Here is a 15840-nt window from a genome sequence, read left to right as displayed (position 1 = left end):
TAGACAACACACACTGGCAAAGTAGATTAGGCCTGTATAAGCTCCCTTTTTAGTTAGGGGGTACACAAAACCACAGGTATCAGAAATACTACCTGCTCCCCATCAACACCAGCCGAACCCTAGACAACGCACAACAAACAACTTGGACAGGCATGTATAAACTCCCTTTTGAATTAGGGGGTACAGAAAAACACGGGGAGCATAAATATTACCTGCTCCCCATCCACGCCAGCCAAACCGTACACACTGCACACTGGCAAAGTAGATTAGGCCTATCATCACTGGATTATATGTATGAATAGGCCATTATCAATAAGGGAAAGTAGAGTAAAACCCTTCCCCTGAGGAATATTCTGATTTGGGAGGGAGTGAACGGAATACCTAACGAGAAGTATTGGCTCAAGCCTATCCCACCGGTCAAGGAGCATTTCAAGTATCCCGCCCGTGGGCGAAAACAATTCCTGGCGGGAACACTTAGTAAGCGTGAGAAACCAAGGGACAGTAAATAACACAGAAAAGCTGCAAGGTCCCTTCTATAACAGGAGGAAATACGTATGAACACATATAACAGAGATCCGTCAGGCCTTTATTGTAATAGGGGTGTGTAAAACAGGTATAAAAACAAAGTCTAATAAGGCCACCAGCGTTGCGGATAGACCACCGTATTTTGATCTTAATTTGATTTTGACTTAAGACTGACTCCTCCTACAAAGACACCTCCAAATCTAATTCACACCCTCGCTATCTTCTGAAGGAAGGCCTCCCATTATTGAAAAGTCTATTGTCAAGGACTATGGAAGTTCATTCTGTGTGTGTTCTGGTAGTTTGAATGTTGACCATTGTTTCCAGTACTATACTTGAACCTGTTATGGTACCCTTTTGAAACTTGCACATGTCACTTTTCTCTTCTAACACATTGTTTGCTACCTCTCACATTTTGTTTGCTTTAGATACTTGCACAAGTGCCACCATTGCCTACGTAACGTTTGTTCTTGTGCTGGAGTGTCTGCCATTTATTGCAGTATTATACCTCTACTTGTACTTTATATGCTTTTGTAACCTGCACACATATCACTTTTTTCTCCTGTAATGTACCGATTGCTAACTCATGTATTTTGGTTGCTCATTATTGTCACTTTTGATCATGTAACTTAACGTTTATTTTTGTAATTTGTTAGTTTGCAATTGTTTCCTCTTGTATCATTACTGGTCCTAAAGTGAAGCGCTCTGACACCTTCGCACTATATAAAATCGCATACATAAATAAATAAATACATAATTGAAAAAAAAATAAAAGACAAAGTTGCAACTGAAGCGCTCTGACACCTTCGCACTATATAAAATCGCATAAAAAAATAAATACATAAATGAAAAAAAAATAAAAGCCAAAGTTGCAAGTGTGCCGAAACCCGGGATTGAACCCGGGTCCTCCAGCTCTGCAGTCCAACGCTCTCCCAACTGAGCTATTGAAGCTTGCTTGAATGAAGGCGACGCGCGCCTGCCCTTTTGTCTGCCTCTGCCATGAAGCCTCGTGCACCGAGCCATCCACAGACTCTGCAGCGGGAGAAGGCGCACCACCAGTAGCCGCTTCCCCGGAACACTCCACCATGCAAGCAGGCCATCGGGGGAAGGAAAACCTGTCTGGAGGGGCCGCACTGATAATTAAATTAAAGCTTCTGCGGAGTACACTGCTCGCAGCGGGGCCGCTCCGCCCGAAATAACCGGAAAAAAATACCATGCCCGCAGGCCATCAGGGGAGTCAAACCGCACTGTTAAGGTAGGCAAAGCTCCGCGGAGTACACCGCTCTCAGCGGCTCAGCGGGGGCCACTCCGCCCTAAATAACCATAACAATCAATAGCGCCCACGAGCGCTGTCTCTAGAAATTTCTTGTAGTACACTAAAGCACCAGAACAGCTCCGCCCCCGTGACGTAGGGGGTACAAAGCGCCATGGGGGAGCGACGCCGAATAGCTTGGTTCTGAGAATCGCTGCACCACCGTGACGTAGGGGGTGCAGCGGCTCATGGGGATACAATGGTTCTCAGAACACCGGCAGTCCGTGTATTGAGGCCCGAGAGGCAGGGCCATAGTTGGCCCACCTCTGGCAGTCCCACCGCGTCCTCCGGGCACATGTCTCCCTTTCAGCAGCCACCAGTCGTCTCTGTCGTCACCCGGCAGTGTCTGGGTCACGGCCCCTCCTTGGGCAGGGTCTGTGCCAGTTTTGCACCAGCCTCCACCGCAGTCAGGCCTGAGCCACCATTTTCTCACTGCGGGGGTTCATGCTGTGTATCTCCGGAGCCAGACCACGTCCATCTCCAGTGCCACCCCCAGGGGGTGTAGCAGCCGACACTGGTGCGATCCCTCGCCTTAGCAGGCCACGATGGGCAGGCCGCCTGTACGATAAGTATTGGATTAGCTGCCCAGCCTGCAGAGCCTCACTAAGTGGACGCCATCTTGCAGGCGGCTCGCTAGTGCCCCCGAAGGGAGCATACATAACATAGGTGAGGACCAAATTAAGGTCCCACCGCGGCATAAGTAAGGGAGTGGGCCGAAAACATAACATAGGTGAGGACCAAATTAAGGTCCCACCGCGGCATAAGTAAGGGAGTGGGCCGAAACAAATGAGACAGCTCCTTTGGAAACCTATGTACAATTGGAGACCTAAAGAGAGAGGGTTCGTCTGGGAGCCGCAAAAAAGCTGGTCAAGCAGAAAGAGAACCCTTGAGAGTACCCAAAGCAGAGCCCTGCTTAGAATGAATAGAACAGTGGAAACAGAAGCAGAACAGTACAGTATAATAGGTTGGCCATCTCCCGGCTACCACCATGCAGGCCTTGGTGATTTCTATCCCGAAACCCGGTAGGGACACTCAAGATGTAGGTAACTACAGGCCCCTCTCCATGCTCTCCACGGAGTATAAGATCCTTAGTAAGGCTATTGCCATGCGGATCCAACACCACCTCCCTGGCCTGATCCATACTGATCAATGTGGCTTCCTCCCAGAGAGGAGCACCTCCCAAAATTCGAGGCGACTCCACGCCCTTATGACAACTACCCCTCATAACTTATCACACGCTGGCTGTATAGCCCTGGATCTCCGCCAGGCGTTTGACTCCCTGACGTGGAACTTCATGTTCGAAGTCCTGTATCGCTTTGGTTTCCCGGAGGCCCTTATAAAATGGATCCGCTTATTATATACAGGTCCGACGGCTAGGGCGCGCACGGGAAGACACACATCTGACAGTTATGAAGTCCATAGGGGCAACCGACAGGGCTGCCCACTGTCGCCACTACTGTTTTTACTGACGCTGGTACCCCTGGCTATTGCGCTCCGCAATACAGCTGGGGAGGAAGGCATACCGGTGGAAGGCACCAACCACATGGTCTCTATATATGCCGACGACATCTTGGTGTTTCTCCGGAACCTGCGGGGGGACCACTCGCTCCTGGCGACTGTCTTCAGACGCTTTGAGACCATATCTGGATTGGCTATAAACCCGGGAAAGTCTCTAGGTTTCTTCTTCCGAGATGGACAACAGCCCCCCCACATACAGTTCGGTGCCTATGAAATTCAAGTGGCACCGACCACGTTTAAATATCTCGGAATACATGCATACCGGGACCCGGAAGCCCAAATTGACGGTAATATCCGTAAGGCCCTTACTGGCCTACGAGGTAGTATAGGCTTCTGGACGTCCCTACCCCTATCGGTAATGGCAAGAGTGGCGGTCTCGAAGATGGTCCTGCTCCCCCGCATACTGTATTATTTTGTAAACCTGCCGGTCCTGCTCCCGCAACACATTTTCACCACACTAAATACATTACTGATCAACCTCATATGGGGCTCGGGGAGAAGACGAATCAGCCTTAAAAAACTGCAACTGAACACCAGACGGGGAGGCCTGGGCGTACCGGACCTACGAAGTTACTACTATGCCAGCCAGCTCCAATGGTTGACCCGATGGGTTGCGGGCAGCGGTTTACATGAGATCGCTTACACTACGGACAAATTAGCACGTGGAGAACTACACTCCCTCCTCTTGCCCAATGCTAGGATCCCCAGAGACTGCCACCACCTCCTGCATGTGGCTCTGACCTGCTGGAGGAAAGCACTGTCATACACGGCTGGGACCTCTCCATACGCAGACAATATACCCCTACTGGGGCTCCCGACACCACAGGGGACCCTAACACAACGCAGACTACGTCCCAGGACGGAGGCCGGGGTGGACAGAGTGGGAGACCTGTTCGGTGACGACACCATGCTAAATCACGCTTCATTTGTGCAAGCCACGGGAGCGCCTTCGCGCTTATACCTATTACACGCCTCGGTGACGCACTACGTACGGCGAGCTTGGGCCCCACAACGTACGAAACCAGAACAACATGAATTAGTGCACCTCCTACATTATATGGGCACGGGGGGACACCTGGTGAAAAGGCTGTATGTCGGTATCAGTGAACATGTGACGTCGCCGATCACCACACTTAGGGAGACCTGGACTGCAGACTCGGGAGAAAACATAACGGACGGGGAGTGGAAAATTATTCTAGGCCATCATAGAAGGGTATCTAGGAATGTTAAGTTTCAGTTCATACAGGCCATGATTCTCCATAGAGCTTACCTTACGCCCCAGAGACTCCATAGGATGTTCCCTGCCACTGCACACTGCTGCCCGAGATGTCAACAAGATGAGGCACATATTCTTCACATGCTATGGACATGCCCGAAGTTGCATACTTACTGGGGGACGATCAAACACTCGCTACACTCCATAACAACACTCCGGATCCCTGAGGGGGCATTACCCTGCCTAATAGGGAACAGGAAACGACCCAAAACATGCAAAGCACAATTGAAATTTACGGACCTGACACTCGTGTTTGCGATCAGGGTGCTCACTATGAGATGGAAATCGCCCAGGGCCCCGCAGGTAGAAATGTGGCGAGTCGACTTGCTGAAATGGGGCAAAGCCGAATCTGCGGCGCTGCGGGAAGAGGAGGACAAGGGCCTTCGCAAATACCCTATAGCACAGGAATGGGACTTAATGATGATCGAACTGGAAGAGGCGGACCTGGACAGTCCGGGAGACCCGGTGGGGTGAACACATACATATAGCAGGGGGCCGAGGCTCACGGGCACCATTGCCACTCACAAGGGCTAGACCGGGCCTAGAGCCTTTAACAATTTCCAGATAGACTGAGACACCTTGGCCCGGAATGTAGAGTGTACAAAAGGGAACGACCAAGAGACAGGGGGTGGGCGGGCGGGGAGGGACGGGCAGTTGGGGTTTAGCACTTATGTAAGTCATGATTATGGTGTTTACAGAACATAACTGGGAAACATTCGGGGACTGATAAGACAAACGACTCATGATTGGAATGATATGCTCCCAAAAGTTAATGGTTAAGAAAATGGAAAAGACTGATGTGTGATATGATGAGAAAATGTAAAGAAATGTATAACATCCTGAAACAGTCACGAATAAAGAGTTTAAAAAAAAAAACAGTACAGTATAATACACATTTCTGCCAATGGCAGGCATATACCGTCTTAGTGGAGGGCCGCCTGTCAGCCAAAATAACAATACACACTTCAGGAGGAAGGTCAAAAGCCATTAACTGTCACCACTCAATCTCCATGCATGGAAGCAGAGTTGACAGGTTCGGATGGAGGACCTTCCCTTGCACTGCTGCTACAGAAGAGCTTCCCGACGGGGCAGCCTGATCGGAGGATTGATGCTCATTTTCAGAGGCTCTGGATACCAGACTCTCCTCGCCCAGTCCAGAGCCACAAAAATGACTTGGGGCCCGGTTGTTCCTGATTTTCTTCAGAATATTGGGCAGGAGTGGTATGGACAGAAAGACGTACAGCAGACCTTAGCTCCACTCACAACAAAAGGCGTAACTGAGTGATAGCGGCATTGTAAACTCCAATGCGCAGTCCTGATAACACTGCACATTCTCTTCTGAGGCGAACACATCTAACCAAGGTTCTCCCCACTGCTGAAAGAATCCTTGCGCCACCTCCAACTGGAGACACCATTCATGATCCACTAGGCCATCGACGGCTGAGCTTGTCCGCCCTGGGGTCCTGCTGTTCCAGCAATGTACAGACACGCAGGGCCTCTCGACAAAGGATCCATGACGCAACACCAACTGCTTGTTACAGTACCAAATAGAGGTGGTGTTGTCCGTAAAGACCTGACCTAACTTCCCCTTGACAGAGGGAAGAAATGCTTTCAATTCAAATTGAATCGCTCGAAGCTCCAATAAATGTATGTGGTGCCCCGACTCTCCTGGAGAACAGTGTCCTTTGAGCTCCACCTCTCCTAGATGGCCACCCCATCCCAGAAGTGAAGCATCAGTCACGGCAGTGGGGTCTGGTTGCGGACGGGAGAGGGGTCTGCTGTTGACCCAATAGCGGTTCATCAACCACCACTGAAGATCTTTTGCAGTTCCTTCCAAGATCTGGACCACGTCAGTGAGATTTCCCAGATGGTGTGCCCCCTGGAACTTTGAGTCCCATTGCAGAACCTGGCAACCCCACCTGGCATGTTTTACCAACAGGATGCAGGAGGCTATGAGGCCCACCAGCCTCATAGTCAGTCTCACTGAAATCCAGGATAGAGGCTGAAATATCAGAATCATAACCTGGACTCATGGCTCGGGAGGAAAGGCCTGAAACTACAGTGTCCAGAACAGCTCTGCTGAAAGGGATAGTCTGAGAAGGAGTCAGGTGTGATGGCACGTTTATAGAGAACCCCAGCACATGCAGGAGGTCAGCCATAGTCTAATGGTGGGAGATGACAACCTGGGGTGAGGACGCCTTCAACACCCAGTCGAGGTAGGGGAAGAATGACACCCCTTACCTGCGCAGATGAGCTGCGATCACCGCCATCACCCTGGTGAACACCCGAGGGGCACTGGTAAGGCTGAAGGGAAGCACAATAAACTGAAGGTGCTCGGAGGCCTACCTTGAACCGCAGGTAACGCATGTGGCAGGGCAGGATGGTGATGTGAAAATACACATCATGCAGGTCCAACGCTGCCATCCAGTCTTCTTGGTCTAGGGCAGACAAGACCTGAGATAGAGTAAGCATCTTGAATTTCTCCTTCTTGAGGAAGAGATTGACGATCTGGAGATCTAAAATGTGCCACAACCCTTTATTCTTCTTTGGAATCAGAAAGTAACTGGAATAACTGCCACTGCCTACTTCTGAAACCGGGACCCTATCTATAGCTCCCTAGGCAAAGAAAGCAGTAAATTCTTCCTGGAGCAATTTCAAATGATACTCTGTCAGCTGTTTTTGAATTGGCAGAATGGGGGTAGGAAAAGAAAGGCAGAGAATAGCCCTCCTGAAGGATCTGCAAGATCCACTTATCCGATGTTATGGACGTCCAGTGGGGGAGATGATGATGATGATGATGATGATGGATTTTCCCGCCAACTGGAGTGATGTGGTCTTGTAGAGTCAGACTAAGAGTACTTGGAGGCTGCGGCTGCCTAGAGCAGGGTGGCCAACTACTTCTGGCTTCCATTCCTAGTCTGGAATGAACGCAGGATGGTGGCTGGGATAGGGCTGATGCAGCTGGAAACCCCTTCAGTTGCCACAAAATTGGTGAAAGGAAGACTGGCCACGAGGAGTAGAAGAGAGGCCCAAGGATCTGGCAGTAGCTCGAGAGTCCTCGAACCGCACTAGGGCCGAATCTGCCTTTCCCCCAAAAAGACTGATTCCATCAAAAGGCATGTCCATCAAATTTGCCTGGACATCGCCCGAGAAGCTAGTTGTCCTAATCCAGGCATGGCGCCTCAAGGCCACTTTCATGGAAATTGACCAACACAGTGAATACATTATATCAAGGCCACACCTCATGGTGAAATTTGCTGCATTTCTCCCGTCTTTAACTGTTTGAGAGCCTCCTTCAGGACTTGTGACAGCACTTCCTCAATTATCTCCCAAAGGAAGTGGGAGAAACGGCCCAATAAGCATGCGGTATTCACTGACTGCACTGTCAGGCTGGAGGAAGAAAACATCTTCTTACCAAATGAATCCAGCCTCTCTGATTCCCTATCTGGAGGAGCAGAAGGGAATGCGCTCTGGGATGTGGAGGCATGCCCCACCAAATTTTTAGAGGAGGAACTTTGGGTCGCCTGGAGCTGGGTGATGGTGGCATGCAATTGTCCTATTCACAGGAGCCCCTGTGCTAGGCTTGAACCACATGCCTAGAAGGACATTAGTTAGTGCGTCATTAAAGATCAAAAGGGATTTGGAGGTGGAAGCCCCCGGTTGAAGCACTACAGTCAGGAGATTTGTCCTGGCCTGCACTGAAGGCAGCTCTAGTCCAAGTTCCTCGGCTGCCCTTTTTACCACCATGGCACAGAATGCCCCTGCCTCCGTAGCCACAGTTGGTGGATAGAGCATGCTAGTATCACGAGGGGTGTCCAATTCAGTGGCTTCCTCCAAGTACCCCATACCAGTCCAACTGTCCAACTCCTCTGCAGAGTCATCCTGGTGTTCCAAAGGGCCCATCAACTCCTCCCATTCCTCTCCCGAGCCTAGTACATCTTCAAAGTATTCAGGCAACAACATAGAACCTCTGGGTTCAATTTGTATTCAATTAGTATTTCTGACTCAGTGGAAAAGTAGGTCTGTTATCTTGCCGATCACTTCACCATTTTGTGCTCTACCCTTCATGACTGACCTTCTCTCTCTGTATCATGAACACTCTGGAGCTCCACTTTTGACCTACCACATTCCTGCACGGACACTCACACCCTGTTCGTGCTTTGGCCTGCTACAAACTGACCAGCACATGCTCAACCAGTCGGACAGGGTGTTTCTCAGATGTTTATCGTCTTCACCCTGTACACTACGCCCTGCAGGCATCCATCAACAGGCATATCCCTGCTTGCTGTGTAATCATTCCTCTTGCCTGTACCCTGCAGGGGTCCAAACAACTAACATTTGTGGACTTATTTGTATAAACATGCTTTTCTCCTACACCCTGCAGGGGCCTCACAGCTACCACCTGTGCTTATCAGATTGACCTCTGTGTACTATGTAATTATAATGTTTTGCCCATGTGCTGCGAAAACCCCCAAAGGCTACTCACCTGCTGATCCACCATATTGACCATTGTTTACGAATGCAAAAAGTAATATTGGTAAAAGTCCCTTACATGCCTAGGGCAAGATAGAGGGTACATAAGATGTAAAGTAAGAACATTCTGCAGACTGCCTCCTCAGACAGCTATGTATGTCTGTTGCTGATGCTCTCTCCATCTCATGAGATTGTAATAAATATATAAATATCCTTTCTCTCCGTGCTCCAGAGTTGGTCTCAGTTTGTATTCCGGACCTGTGGACTATAGGGTGATCCTTGCACCTTTTGGGTGGTCCCCCAAAAGATCCCCAAAATCCACAACTCCATGTCATCAGGGATAAGGATGGGGCTGGCGCAGTCAGTGGGACCAGACTTCAGGTCCGATACCGGACGGGGTCGCAATGGCACGACCGGCATCAACCCGGATCTGGGATGGGATCCCCGAGGCCCCACCGGTGCAGTGGCTGGAGCCAACGGCGTTAAATTCGATGCGGCCCCTTCCGACCCCGTGGGCCCACCAGAGGCTCAAATACGCAGCGCATGACCTCGTAAAATTTGTTTTATTTGAGTGTGTGCCGCTCCATCTCCCAGAAAGGGAGGGAGGCGCTGAGTCCGCAAAACCGTGCCTAGAGAGTTGGTACTCCTTACGTTTTTCGTCGACAGACAACAGTCCAGGCGAAGATGAAGTCTAATTGGACAGTGTCTTCCTCTTCCCAGAGTGTCCCGAAGACCTCGAGTGGGACGAAGAGGAATTTGGGCTTTGGGAGTGGTCCCGCGACCATCTCTTCAATCTGGACCGGGACCTCCGCGGAGTCTCGCTGGACAGTGTTGACTGTCAGGGCTCAAGTAGCTTCATAGCCCGCTCCCGCAAGGCCTTCAGAACCATAGCCCGACAGTACAAGCACAACTTTAAATCATGGTCGTGCTCGAGACACTAGAGACAAACTAGGTGGGGGTTGGTACCCAACATCATACTGATGCAGGAACCATACGGCTTGAACCCTGTCTTCCTCAAAGACATCCTCCACATGAAGTTGGGAAAAAAGCAGAATTCGACAAAAAGTCCTGTCAAAAAGCGCCAGAGGAGTATCACTTCCCAGATCAGCACTTAATTGGCACAGAAAGAAAAGAACTAACATCTGCGTGCCCGGGTGGCGCCTATATAGGTACCGCAACGTCATAACAGACGTTACGCGTAGTCGAATGGAGCCACCTGATGGCGTGCACAAAGGGTATTGCTCAGCAAAAATTTACGGATTCAGCCAGTCGCCTGGGAAATTCAAAGGTACGGAATCTGCAGCGATAAGTCTCTATCAGCGTTCAGAATTACCAAAAAACGGGCTTCATTTATGCTTTCGTTATTCTGAAATATCTGCACAGTGCATTTACATACATTTAAACTTTGTTTTGGGCAAGAAAAATACTTTCTTTCACAGCAAGACTGTCACATAAATCCTTTCACTTTGAAGTCTGAGAAAGAAAAGTAAACTTCTAGCTCCCCGGAAGAGAGCGACTGATATTTCACCTCTGTATTTGAATACGCAGCAAATGTGACAAGATAAGAACATGATTTAAATGCCTGTTTACAGAAATTCAGTACTGGTGGAAAAATACAGTAAATAGGGTTACAACAGGAGCAGGAAAAAAACTCAAGCTTGACAGTCTAAAATAAATAGCAGCAAATAGAAAGCATGCAACTGTGAGTTACTGACCACAAAGCTAATGATAACCAATTGGCAGAATGCATTCCCAGGGTAGCTTTACGAATGTCCCCAAGATGTCTTTAGCAAACCAGACCCCAGTGCTGTCTGGTAGGCATTGACCTAAAAAAGCACGAGAAGCAGAACCACAAATAAATAATTAATCAGTACTTGGTCCATGTTCCATAGAAGGGACAAAGAGAAAGTGAAACTGGCACACCCTGACCAATGAGAAGCAAGGAAATGAGTGACCATGAAGCCTACCAAACCAAGTAAATGGCAGGCTCTAAGCTCCTTTTAAGTTTAAGTTCACAAAAAATCTAGCAAGCGACTACTCTCAGCCAAGAACTAAAAAGGAGAAAAAAGGTAAATAATGCTATTTAATTTCACAAGCACCAAAACCTATCTGTGATAAAATTAAAATTCTCTAGCAGTGTTATTACAGGGAGTGTTCATGCAATACCCGAGTGTACCGCCACTAGAGTGCCCTCAGGGTAGCAACTCTTCACACATAATAAAGCCACTCGGACTTAACCAGTCCACTAGCTGTTAAAATTATTCTTTGAACGATTGAACATAACAAATAGGTAGCACACCACACAACTGACATTGCCTGCAGGCGCTGAACTCCCAAGAACTGCCAAAGTCACTAAAAAGGAGTCAACAACTAAAATGTTTACTCTTCAAATTAAATTTGCATATCTGAATAGCGCTGCTTATCTAAGCCCTATTGGTCACACATTTTAAAATGACAAGTCCATTCACTATAGTGCCTGTGACTCATGTATTTGTGCTTGAAGTGAAGCCATGATGCTGGGCTCAGATTATGTGATCCTGGACCACTCAGTGGCATGGATGGAACAAGAGGCATTCTAGATGAGGGGTTTACACTGGATTTCAGACCTACTGGGCAGGGTTGGATTGGGAATGAAAATCGGCCCGGGCACACAAAAAAAAATTCAGCCCACATTTGCATAATCACTCCTCAAATCACTGCTTTGGCGTAATCTTATAAAAAAACTTGTGGGGGGAGGGGAGTAAAAAATGCACACGTTAGTTTACAGTGGTGAAACTAATGAGGCCACTTCTACTCGGGCCCCTGCCCCCGCTCAGTATGTGCGCACATTAATTGACCGGCCCAGCGAGAAAAAGGGAGTGACACCTCTGCCTGTTGCTAAACGGAGGTAATGAGCGCCCATCTGCCTCCAGATAGGCCACTCAGACACCCACTGGGCCGCTGGCTGTGCTCGAACAATAGAGACACCGACCAAATGGCCCGCAGTCTCCTAAAAAACAGAGGCCCACAGCAGCACTCGGACACCGGCCCCTCGGGCATTGCCCGAATGCCCGCGGTACCAATCCGACGCTGCCTACTAGTAATCAAAGCAATCTCCTTCTAGCCTCTGAAATACACTCCGATGGCAATAAATCAAACGACCTTCCATGTTCTGCACCACCCGTTTTTGATTGATTAGGCTTTTGAGAAGCCCAGATCAAGGACATTGTTGTAATCCTGAAGCGAATTTATTAGGTCAAAGTTGTCAATTTACTGACAAAGAACGGTACAGAGAATATCAGTTGCAGGAGGGATGTAAGGCAAAAAGAAGTAATAAAACTGACAGAAAAGAAAGAATTCAAAAGACCACTTTTTCATTACGTTTACATTAACGATGAAATGACACGAGGGTGAAAATATTGCATCAACATGAAATCAGATAGATAAGTTCTAATTGTCTGTTTGTCAACGCATTGCAAACACCGTTCAACCTCACCTAAGTGACTCGGCTATGTTCAACTAAGGGAAGGATAAATGAAGTGTAATGTGTTAGTTAAATATGAGGCTCCTCTTGTCTCGCACAGACTGTGTGCTGGTAGATAGTGTTACCAGACATAAGGAGAGTGTAGGAAGCTGGCTCTCTATATAGTGCGACAAAAGCAAAAAGAACAAATAATGGAAGGAACGCTGAACAATGCAGCCATTCACCCCAGTCACAAAGATCTACGTTTAATCCATCTATTGCTCACCGTGCCACCCCAGTTTGGACTCAGCCATATGCAAATCTGTCTTGCCCCTGCTCGTCATGGGAACAGTCCAGCCTGAACTGCCAAGCCAGGTCCTCCCTGGACCATAAACAAGCATCCTGGTGGCATAGTGAGCACAAGAACGATGGATTCAACCCAGATCTCATGACTGAGATGGAGTGTTTTTAAAGTTTCAGTACTCCTTCCATCATCTTATTGCATTTGCTATGTTTGCCCTAAGTGGCCAAGGGTATGCCCAGACGTGGGTCCCTTGCTTACTATGCCACTGGATTCAAGCTAGCCTGGCTGATAACGGGTGATACCCTGAAAACGGTCCCAGGAAGCTTGTTACAGGTCCCAGAATGCTTGTTTCTGGTCCTGGCAGTTCGTGCTGGACTTTTCCCTCAAGGAGCAGGCTCAAGACTGATTTGCACATGGGTGAGTGCAAACTGAGGTGGCATAGAGAACAAAAGAACAATGGAATTAACCCAGATCTCTTGACTGGGTGTGAGTGATTGAAAAGTTTCAGCACTCTATTCATCATCTTGTGTTCTTTATATGGTGCACCGAAATGAGGTACACTGCAGAGTCCAGACAAATCCCAAAGGAATTACAGAGGCACAAATGACACCCCAAATGCTCTCTTTCGTGGTAATGTTTGCGAGCAGTTGCATATCAGAGGGTAGTGATAAGCATTTATTACATAGACAAGGACAATAAATGAGACACACACAGAAATTCAACACCAATTTATGAAAATAACACATTTTTATATGAATTTAGATACCAAGATCATCTGAATCAGGTAAATACTTTGAGTTATGAATTTCTACAGTTTTCTGAAATGGACACTGCATTTTCTGGATCAGTAAAGTTATCCTTATGGAGGAAAAACATGCATTTCATTCGGGAACTTAGCAACTTATGGGACTGTTCTTCAGGACTTGAGAAGAGTACGGGGCAAGGTCCAAAGCCACAACAACGGGTCACCTCGGGAGACTCCGGTGCGGAGGTGTGTCACAGCATTGGGTGTCCCATTCACTTCAATGGGAGAACAGTCTGGTTACAAAGAGGCTGCAAGCAGGGAGTGGGGACTGGGAACCGGGGGGTGTGGGGGGGGGGGGGGGGGGGAATCAGTTTGTGGAATCCCCTTCCTTGGACTCGGGCTCTGAAACGCGGGTGCACAGGTGCTTTGAGGGGTCAGGTGGCAGCTGTCACAGACATCTTGGTTTGGCAGAAGAGGGGCACATAGGCCAACTGGGCCAGTCAAAAAGTGGGTCTGTCTCTGAAGTCCCTCGACGTGCAGGTCAATCTTCCTTGGTGCTGGTGTCCGGTTTGGCTGCTGCAAGTGGTCCAATTCCCCAAGGATTGGTACTGTGTGGCTCTGGTCAGTCCTGGTGTCTCCAAACTTGGAGGGAGGACGGATCTGACCTGTGGGAGCACTGCTACCACTGCCTGGGTGACTGCTGCATCGATAGTCCCTGCAGGCAGCAGGTCGGTGTTCCAGGTCTTGCTTCTTTGGTGCCTGTGGTTGCAGGAGAGTAACTCCTCTACTGCACAGGTTTCTTGGAGTCTGCACAGCAGCAGGATGAGTCTGAAGCTCCACAAGGTTTGGGTGCAGCAGGCAGGCTTGGCGCCAAGTCAGTCATGCGCCTCGGTACAGCAGTCTTCTCAGTCCACTTCTTTTGTGTCCGTCTAAATCTGAAAGATCTCGTATCAGGGGGTACCCTAAATACTCAATTTAGCAGCGTTAACGGGAGTGAGGGGTACTTTTACCCCTGGGGTCACTATGCCCCCTTTATGACCAATTACTGTGGGAAGCGGGCATAACCCTTTCCTACAATCTCTAAGTTAGCTGCCATCAAGATGTCCAACTCTAAAAAGTTATGTCCACTTCAGGTAGCCTACTTTAGTGGTGGTATTAGCCTTGGGGTGGTATTAACCTGGGGGTGGGCACTCCTCCCGGTCTAGCAAATTTTCCCACCTGTCCAGGTGACAAAGGGCTCTAGACAATGAGTGTCTGCTTCCTCTCCTGTGAAGGAAGCCAGACTCTCATATCAAAGGCGATGGCTTCTTTGAAGCTCGCCTGCGTTGGAATGGTAGTCAGCCGGTCATACTGTGGGAGGGGGGCGTGAACACCCTCCACCCAAGCAGGCTTGGTTTCTGACCTCATCAGAGAAGAGGCCCTCACCCTTGGGGGGTCAGAAACTTGTCTCTGGCGGCAGACTGGTGTGAATCAGTCAGTCAGCACACCATTGGCTGATAGGTTCGCAGAGGGCACCTCTAAGGGGCCCTCTGGGTGCATGTATTAATACATTCAGCAGTGGCATCAGTGTGGGTTCATTAATATGAGATATTTGATACCAAACATCCCTATTTTCAGTGAAGCCATCATATAGTTGGGGAACTCGTTTTCACCAGTGTCTGATACCTTTTTATAATGGCTTCTCTGATCACTTACAATATCTGGTAATAGAACTGGACATCACAGGGGCATCTGTGCTCGTGCAGATAAATTATGACAAAATATAATGCACTCTGCCTTAGGACTCAAAGGCATGCTACAGGGGTGACATACATATTCGCTGAAGTGACTTTGGCATGACACACGAGTGAGTAATGTGTTTTCACTCATGGTTTGCACCATGTCACACAGCCTGCAATGGTAGTCTGTGTGGGATTTGTGGGTGGCATAACATATGTTGCAGCCCTCAGGGATCTTCTTTAGTACCACTGTAAGTCCATTTATTAGGGACTTACAGGGGTGCTAAAGTCCTTTGCCAATTGACAACATTTTATTTTAGGGAAGGAGCACTGGCAATGAGATATGGTTAACAGGCCTCAGTGCACTGTTAGATTCGAAAGTCAGCATCTAGTACCTAAAGAGGGGGCAAAAAGTGTGTGGGTGTAACTGCAACAAAAACACAGTTCTCTACAGTGAGTGTCTATACTGCTCACATAACACTCAACAAAATTCATAATCTGTAATCAAAGACATGCGAAACTGTTGCAGC

This window comes from Lissotriton vulgaris, chromosome 1_1 (genome assembly GCF_964263255.1).
Source record: "Lissotriton vulgaris chromosome 1_1, aLisVul1.2, whole genome shotgun sequence".
NCBI classification, from domain to species: Eukaryota; Metazoa; Chordata; class Amphibia; order Caudata; family Salamandridae; genus Lissotriton; species Lissotriton vulgaris.
The sequence above is the reverse complement of the archived record's forward strand: the minus strand, read 5'-3'. Positions refer to the sequence as shown.